General features: G+C 42.2%; 1 protein-coding gene across 2 annotated transcripts in view; it reads right to left on the reverse strand.

The window, feature by feature from the left end:
- CELF1 (CUGBP Elav-like family member 1) overlaps window positions 1-8,620 on the reverse strand; it is an 84,748-nt gene extending 76,128 nt beyond the window's left edge. The window contains exon 1 of one of the 2 annotated variants that reach the window (XM_012558866.2): window positions 8,478-8,620. The gene's annotated coding sequence lies outside the window, so the exon portion shown is untranslated. The remainder of the gene's footprint in view (window positions 1-8,477) is intronic. The other variant, XM_023741828.1, reaches the window with a different exon arrangement.
- Window positions 8,621-9,660: the final 1,040 nt, after the last annotated feature.

Below are 9,660 nucleotides of genomic sequence, written 5' to 3' on the forward strand. Positions count from 1 at the left end.
ACCAGATTTACTGGCCCGGAAGACTGGAGAAACCCCTCAGAGTATGGCCCCCGGACACCCTTTTAGCTCAGTGGTGAAGTCACTCCCGAAGTTCACCATTCAGCCGGCAACTGGACAGCCTCATAAAACAAAACAGGACTAATGAGGCACAGCAGTCCAGGGACAAGGACTAGAAGGCAGGAGGGGATAGGAAAGCTGGTGACAGGGAACCCAAGGTTGAGAAGGGACAGTGTTGACATGTCATGGGGTTGTTAACCATTGTCACAGTGCAATCAATATGTGTACTAACTGTTTAATGAGAAACTATTTGTTCTGCAAACCTTCATCTCAGGTACAAAAAAAAAAGAATTCTCTATGTGAAATCAAATTGACAACAGGAACTCAAAAGGTTTGATGGGAAGCCTGGGGACAGTGAGTTAAAGATAATGGTGATGGAATAATTTGGAAAAGGATAGTGAGAATAGCAGCACATCTGGAAGAATGTAATCAATGTCACTGAATTGTACACATAGAAACTTTTGAAATGGTATAACTTTGGCTATGTATATTTTCACCAAAAAAAAGGTCCTCAAGGTCGAGAAGGGAGAATGTTGACATGTCATGGGGTTCTTAACCAATGTCATAAAACAATATGTGTACTGTTTAATGAGAAACTATTTGTTCTGTAAACCTTCATCTAAAGTACAATTAAAAAATTTTAAAAAAAGAAAAACTATCTATATGAGACCAAATGGTCAACATTTACCCTAAAGCAAAGATGAGAAGGTAAAAGGGGCAGGGAAGCTAGATTAACAGAAATGAAACAACCAGAATGGAAATAAAAAGAGTGTTGACACATTGTGAAAAATGTAACAAATGTCACTGAACAATATATACAGAAATTGTTAAATGTGAACCTAATTTGCTGTGTAAGCTTTTATCACCAAAAACAAATAAAATATTATATATCTATAGTAAAAAAAAAAAATTTGAATCTCAGTTCCAATCTCAAATTCCTAGGAAAAACTGATTTACCCAGCTTGGGTCAGATGTCCATCCCTGGTCCAAGAAGCTGTTACAAGAGTGGCTAGGTCACAGAGTATAACTAGGGTAAGAACTGTGTGCCCACTCCCCCACTACCACCACCACAAAAGATATGAACCGTGCTAATCAATAATGCAGTCTCAACCCTCAAAAAGCTTAAAATCTTGCTGCAATGAAAAAAGATATTAATAAAATATTAATTCATATCCTATAACACAGCACTGAAATGGACAGGGTAAGCTTCGTTTAAAGGGTTAGGTGTGTACTAAACAACAAGTAGGAATTGAACCATGAGCAGGGAGAGGCTGAAGAACATTCTAAAATGCAAAATGTGATACCTGCTCCTCTTGTTCTAGCCATCTGAAAAATACGGACCTAAGGAATAAATAATCTTTTACCACATAAACAGCTTCCAATAAAATATCCTTGTTGAAAGCCTGTTATAAGGCTTAATCTGACTGTCTAACCACAAAGCAGCACTGCTTCAATGTGCAATAATAACCAGCCAGCTGATGAATGTCAAATAGTTACACATTTTCAAGTTGCCTGTCACCACCATCCTGACTTCCTCTCACCCCAGCCCCCATAAACTCTTGCTGGGACTGCATTCACAGTCAGGCAGGCAGCCAATAGGGACAAGACAGGTATTTCTCACTGGTAATATCCCACCCAACCCAGCATGGTAAATTAGCAGCAGGATCAGATCGGGCACAGAAATCATCCAGGAGAGAAAGAAACAGTAGCTAAACTATGAGACTATAATGTTGGGGGAGTGGATCCATGGAGCAGAAAACAATGTTTCCCACACAAAAGCTACAAGCACAATGAGACTAAGAAAACCCTACACTAAATTATCTGTATAAAACAGAAACTAGCAAAAACTTAACAGATGTCCAAATAATATTAGGTTAAGAAAGACAGTCTTCTCACAGTAGACTATTAGTTACCCCACATTATCACCAAATATCACACATTCCCACAATCACTGCAAGAGCTTGCTTCAATCTCACAGGAAACAAAAAGGTAAAAGAACAATGAGAAAGTGGTGAGTTTCTAATTTAGCGATTCTTCTGCTGAAAGAGTAGCAATGTTATGTAAATGAAAGAAATGACCTTTCAAAATTAAAAGTGTAACACTAGCAAATTAAACAGCCATGGAACAAAAAAAACTTCATTTTTATAATCTCCAAACTAAAACATTTCCCAACTCAAAAGTACATTTTCAGTGGAGTTCAATTTGAGAGAAAAGTAAAATTACTGAATTCCATTTTGTCAAAGGTTGAACATAGCTGTAAAAAGAGCAGGCGGTCCATGGAGGTCAGAAAGTTAGTGAATGGTTCTTCCTAAAGACACACTTTCTACCTATGAACACATCCCGAAAGTGGCACATTAAAATCAATTAGATGAGATTAGTCAGATCTTACTGCAGCCTCTGAACCAGAATTCACCACCCTCTTTATATTTGCTACCAAATTTTCAAAGTAGAGGAAAAGAAAACTCAGTGTTACAACCCAAAAGCTGTTCTGAAAATTTCTTATGTGGGAAAAAGGTCTGGCTGATTCAGTACCACATCAGAACTTCACAAAGCCCAAGAGTTAAAAATACTTTAAATCCGTTAAGAAACTGAAATATCTTATACTCATGCACACTCTTCCCCAACTAAACTTTCTCATCCCTTAAGAAAAAAAAAATCTAATTTTAAAATAACTTTTCCTTTTATGAGATTCATGTTGTTGGTATGAAAATTAGAAAACAATAGTATGAAGAAAAAACACGACCCACAGTTCCACTGCCCAGAAATATATTTTGGTATTTACCCTTCAAGTCTGTAAGATAATAGTTTTTAAGAGAATTAAAGAGTTCCTTAGCAGAAAGAATATGCGAAGTCAATATGGAGTTTATGATGGGCATAAAACATTCCTGAAATGTTTACAGGTCTGGAACTGAATGAAGTTTAAAATAAGCAAATAAACGTTCATTACCTCCAACAGGGATAGTATAGTAGAGGTTAAAAAAAAATATAGAACAGTTCTGCTGATTAATTCTGCAAGGAAACCCCTACTTTAAGGAGATTCTAATCCCCAATTTCATTGCAAGGATAGGTTGCAATTAAAAAAATCTCATCACAAGAAAACGATTTTTACAGCAAATAAAAAAGCTCAGAAAAGGATTCTTGATACAATACTGTTTACAAAGCAAACAGACAAAACTGATTAAATCTTTCATCTAAATTACAACTAAATATTAGAGCCCTCTGTTGTTGTTGTTAGGTGCCATCAAGTCAGTTCCAACTCACAGCAACACTAGGTACAAGAGAACAAAACGCTGCCCAGTCCTGCCTAAAACTAGTCACCGAATTACATGAGGGAGAGACCCAGGTGTCCCTGTTACAAATTCAGTAATATATCGGTATTTTTCAGTTTTTTATGAACATAGAAGACTCCTATCAACAACAGACTCTCACGTGAAGTATGAAATGAGGGGAGTGAAATTCACAGTAAAAATGAATCTGAGAGACCACAGGGAACAATGAGCTAAAAAGTTCTATGGGGGAAGGATGCCCTTCATAGCAAAACACTTCAGATGCACAAACTGGACTTTAATCTTATCCCTTAAGCCACAACGAACATAGGAAAATGCAAAACAAAATACACCCAAAAGGGGAAATGAAAAGAACACAGTAGCTACCATCTATACATGGCATATCTAGGCATTTTACCTGTGTTATTCAGTTGAACTGCATTATTACCCCATAAATTTTTGTTGTAAGCTGCCACAGAGTCAGCCCCAAATTACGGCAACCCCAAGCAGACTGAAACTGCACCATCCCCATGATCGGTTTCAAATCTGACTGTAAGTGATCCACAGAGTTTTCATTGGCTGATTTTCAGAAGCAGATTGCCAGGCTTTTCTTCCTAGTTCATCTTGTCTGGAAGCTCTGCTGAAACCTGTTCAGCATCAATAGCAAAACACAAGCCTCCACTAACAGGCAGGTGGTGGATGCACAGGGGGTGCACTGGCCAGGAACAGAACCTGGATCTCCTGCATGGAAGGGGAGAATTATACCATTGAACCCCATGAGGTAAAACAGTATCCCCATTTTTACAGATGGAGAAAAGAAATGACATTATCAACACTGTTCCAGGCACTGTTTAGTGCTTAGCGTAAGTTACCTCAAATAATTCTCACATTACCCTTCCAGGTCGGTATCTCCATTTTAAAAATGAGGAAACAGGCCCAGAAATGTTAAGATCATACAACTGAGCTGTCACATGAGTCCCTCCCAGGCTTTGCTTATAAATCCCATTCAAGTCACATCATTCTTTGAAACCACAAGTTTCCATTTTAGCCCGAACCCATTGCTTAGAGTCGATTACGACTCACAGCAACCTTAGAGGAACTCTAAAATCAAAGAATCAACTCTCGATTATGGGCAGACTAATTCTCCATGTTTTTATCCAAATTTTTGCATTTCTTTTTTTTCCTTTCGGCCATTTCAGTGTGCCATCAGACTTCTAGCCAGCAACTTTGGAATTTGTTTAGAAGTTCCACTCAGAAAGCCTATAAAGACAATTCCTGGTTCAAATTATATTTCTGAAATACTTGAACTTCAATGATACATTCTATTTCCAACTATTATCAAAGACAACGAAGAATCAAGGAATAGTTTTGAACAAAAGAATGGTTTACGTTGTTTAAAAAAAAAAAAAAAGGTACATTATGTCCTCCCTGACACTAAAATAAAGCCAATGTGTCAAGTTCTGTAGTTTTTAAAAGTATATTTTGGGCTCTACTTGCCTCTTTGGGTTGATTGGATTAAACTTTCTGTTCATTCTGTGTCCCGAGGATTAATACCGAACTCCCTTCATTACTGGAAAAGAGGAAAACAGAATGGCAGGCTAGGCTTAAGAAGCCAAGAGAGGAAAAGTAGGCAATCAAGCAGACCAAAATCAGTTGTGAATCTCCAAAAAGATAAGTAGAAGCTTATCTTAAGGAGCTCTGGTGGCTCAGTGATTAAGAGCTCTGGCTGCTAACCAAAAGGTCAACAGTTCGAATCCACCAGCCACTCCCTGGAAACACTATGGAGCAGTTCTACTCTGCCCTATAGGGTTGCTATGAGTCGGAATCAACTAAACAACGGGTTTGGTTCTTGGGTATCTTAAGAAGAAAGCCAAAAAAAAAGAAAAAGAAACCTTTCCAGCAAGAGAATACTCAGTGAATAGCTTTGTTCATACTGGAACACAGTGGGAGGCCTAGAGTACCTTCAAAACGCTCTTATCATGAAAATATCCGCTATTTATTTAAACTAGGCCATTAAATACCATGTTTATACGTTAATCTGTACACAATGTGAAATATATACCTGGAGATCAGTCCACCCCTCTAACAAAAACCATTTATTACAGCTATAAAGCAAAAGCAGAAACTTGCCTATTCTTGTTCTCTTATGTGATACTTTTTCAGTACACAACACATATTATGAAAATGCTATATATTCATTCAAAGACTAGAAATTATGATTAGATTAAAAATTAGAAATCACTCTAACCGTAATATGAATTATTGTTATAGACTATTATATATGCTGACATGTTGTCAATTTCAAGAGGTTTGAGGGTGTCAGTGGACACCCCTCTGTGGCTGGCAATCCATAAGAAGAACATGGATTCCAATCAATTCAACCTTTTATAGAGCCCAAAGGGAGGGCTAGATATCAAAATGAAGAAGATATCCCTGAACTCAAGAAGCAGAGGCTAGCAGAGGAAACAGAGCTTAACCAAATGCTATCATTCACTGGTTTAAAGAGAACAAAGCAATCTGTTTTGAGCACACAAAGCCTTGAGTAGAGAGGAGCCCGTGGTCCTACCTTCTCCAACTTCACCTTGGTCTCCAGGTGACAGCTCTTCTCTTTCCAAGGTACCCCACTACCACCACCTTCTACCTCCCACTTTCCTATTAGTCTAGCCTCACAGGAAAATGGAGTTAAAGAAGCTGCAGTGGCATTCACAAGAACGGGCACAGAATTCAAGACTCGCACTCTTATTTTAGTAGCAGAGCCCAAATCTTTATTTAAAAAAAAAAAAAAAACATATATACACAGTAGACATAGAACAAATGTTAGGTCTCTGCCCCTTTCCTTTCCTCCTCCTCGTCCAGGCCAGCGCATGTTTAAAAAGGGGGCCTCTTTGCTCCTGTGCTGGGATATGCACTGACCTACCTCACACATACTAAAGAGCACCATTTAAAATGTGATTGTTAAATTACGCCTATCCCCTATTATTAAATCTTAAAAGCACACCACAAAACTGTGACTAAGATAAGCCTATTTTGGTAAAATAATAAATATTTCTAAAGCATATAAAAAGGATGGGCAAGAATATGATTAACAATCATCTCAGAGTGGTGGGACTATGAGTTTTTTCTTTTTGACTGATCTGTATTTTTCATAAACAATCTGTAGTGTCTACAGTAAGAAAAATAAATGGAAATCTTCAGAAAAATAAACCATTCTGGCTCAAGATTTCACTGCCTGCCTATTATACTACAGGTAATTTCACCTTACTGCACTGAAGCTGAATTACCACCACATGAGACAGACACTATTGCCTCAATTTTGCAGCTAAGAATAAACTGAGGCTCAGAAGAATTGAGAGACTTGGCCAAGAACATATAGCTAGTAACTGACAAAGCAAGACTACAATCCAGGACTTCGAACTTCAAGCCAAGGGCCCTTTCCATTCCATGGCATCTCACAAGGCAGTCTGCATTATTGCTCATGATACTGCAAAGAAAAATTCTGTAATGAGACTATTCTAAGAGTACTTGCTATATATAACCTGAGCAAGTCAACCTCAGTTTCCTCATCTGGAAAGTGAAAGGGGTTGAAAAAGATATTCAATCTCTAACAGCCTCTCTTGCTGATGAATTTTAAGTCTCCATACTTACTATCTTTGGAGAAGAAAACCTACAGCAAGAATGAACGGTTGGCGAGCAGTTGAGTTCTATGCTCTGGGCCGAAAGCCATTCTCAATGGAAACAGGTGGTGAGACAGTCATGAGGAAAGAACCACTGGAGGAACCATAACCTTCCTGGTTAAAGCAACAGCTGAAAGCTTCAGCTTTGCTTTACTAACAGCACTGCTTTAAATCTTGGTTAACTCATGATCAAAAGCCAAACACTCGGTAAGTAAAGCTAGAATATAAAAATTGGCACAGGGGAAAAAAGTCATTGTATCAATAGTTTACTCGTGCTATTATTTAACTCAGTGATTTTCCAAGTGGACTCATTAATGCAAAAACTGAAAGCACCCTGGATAATTCTACATGAAGCCTTCATCCTCGCCAAGGATTTAAAAAGAAACTGGAACTTGGGTAGCACTTTAAAAGATCCTACACTTGTGGAAAAACAGCCTACCCAAACACTTGTCGAAAACGTAAATGAAAGCCTCTCCAATCCACAGGGAATCAAAAACAGCAAAAACACCTTTAAAAGGTGAAGTTCCTGTAAAGGATTCATTGGGTATTTGTAACCTCTTACACTGCAGACATTATAAACCACTCTATACTTTTTAAAAACTGTTATGCAGCCTTTTTACTCGAAGGTAATAAGCATGCGGCATTAACTCTGCTGGCGAGAAGAGAGATTCCATTTTGCTGAAACAGGCTCCAACCAAAAATCTCACCATCTTCCTCTCAACTATGGGGATGAGCCTAAACCAATGCGAAGCTCCTCATAGCCTGTGCAATAGTCTCAGAGAATTAAAACAACATCCTGCCCCGAGGCCCAGGACCCAGACACCATCAGCTTTAAATCCAAAGCCAGGCTCCTGGGGAAGAAAGCTCTTTAGTTTGTTCCCCGCGCTCCCGGGTACGAGACTCCAGCCTTGCTACTAGGCCAAGACTGGCTGAGCACCTGATGTGGGGGGAGGGCGAGCCAAGGCCCTAGCGAATCTGGGGCGAGGAACGGAGGATCGAGGCTTCCGAGGCAAAGTGCAGCCCTCTGGGGGCGAGGGTCCTGGGCACCCCTAGGGGTGGGCACCAAGAACACGTGGGACGACAGAAGCGAGAAAAGGGTGTCCCAGGCAGGTAGCCTGGGTCCCGCCCGGCGGCAATAAGAAAGGGACGCCAGGGCTGCCCCTGGGCAGGGAATGAAGCCCTCTGGGCCTGCAGAGTGAAAGCAAAGGGCGCGGAGAGAAGGCGCAAAGCCACGAGGAGGGCGGGTCTCCCTAGGCGCGGGGGCACGCGCTGGGCAAGCCCGGCAGGACCTGGGGAGACGAGAACTCCGACACACGGGACAAGATCGCGAACTGGGCCCTGGGGCGCGGGAAACGAGTAGCGACCGCGCCCGGAGGGCCCTGTGACCCGCGGCCGCCCGGACCGGACCCGCCCCGCGGCGCCTCCCTCCTGCCTGCTTTCCCTCCTCTCCTTCCCTCCCACCCGCGGCCGCCGCACTCACCAGCGGCTGCACCTGAGCCCGCCGCTGCCTCAGCTACTGCCTGCGCCTCCGCAGCCGCTGCCGCCGCCTCGCTGCTGAGGCCGAGTCCCGGGGGAGCCTCCGCGTCCCACCGCCGCCGCTGCCGCCAGAGCAGAACACCCCAAAATGGCGGCACTTCCGGCACCTACCACCGGTGGGGAGGGCCGCAGAGGAGGGGGAGGCGACGAGGGGAACGTACCACCTCGGTACCTCCCGCAGCGCCAAGCGGAGCGGAAAGCGGCGCAGGGGCGGGCAGAGCGCAGGGCGCTGCAGCGCCCCCTCGGGCGGGGGAGTGGAAAAGCAGCTGTACGGCCGCCCCCGAAGCCGCGGGCGGAGCCCTCAACCTAGGGAGCTGCAGGGGTGCATCTCTTTGTCTCCGAGCTGTCCTGGAGAAAAGGGTGACAAGACCCCGGCCTGGGAATCTGAAGTTCTTGGCTGTGTCCACCGCACCCACTGGAATTCTGGATGTCCCTAGTGCGCAAGGACCCCCGTCTGGCACTGAATATGCGCATAATAAAATATTTGATGAATGAGTGAACGGTGCTGGGCCAGTGTTGGGCCCATAACACACCCTCCTTTATGCCCCAGCAAACAATCAACAGGATCTTTCGTTGCTAGGATGTGGAATGTACGTTGCAAGCTTTCAGAGTTAGAAGAGTGCCTTCTCTCAAGATGATGAGCAATGTGAACGCACAACCTCGCAAAAATTCCTGCAGTGCCAGGAGACAGATTACTCAACCCTAACCGGTTTTTCCCAGATTTTTTTCTTTTTTAAACAACCCAGGTTGGGTGCCTAAATACCTCTTTCGAGTGATTCAGAAATCTCAGAGTCTAGGCAGAATGCAAACTACAACAATTTGTAAAAATAAACATAAATAAAGCCAACATTGTTTATTCTGCAGGTTCTAGACCTTGTGAGCCAGTGAACTACAGAAAAGAAAACTTAGTTTTGGGACCTTTTGGCACTATCGACATGCAAATAACTCGTGGGTTTGCAAATAATTTCTCTGTAACATCATTTGGCTTCCCAGAGCAAGCAATTTTCATACCCACAAATACTGATTATACCCTACCAGACCACAAAAAGCAACAAGTGGGCTCCCAAACAGAAGCCTCAAGGGTTTCCCGATGTGTTGCAAGCACCTTTTTCCACTTTGAGGGATAA

The sequence above is a fragment of the Trichechus manatus genome, unplaced genomic scaffold, assembly GCF_000243295.1.
Source record: "Trichechus manatus latirostris isolate Lorelei unplaced genomic scaffold, TriManLat1.0 scaffold00191, whole genome shotgun sequence".
Lineage (NCBI taxonomy): Eukaryota > Metazoa > Chordata > Mammalia > Sirenia > Trichechidae > Trichechus > Trichechus manatus.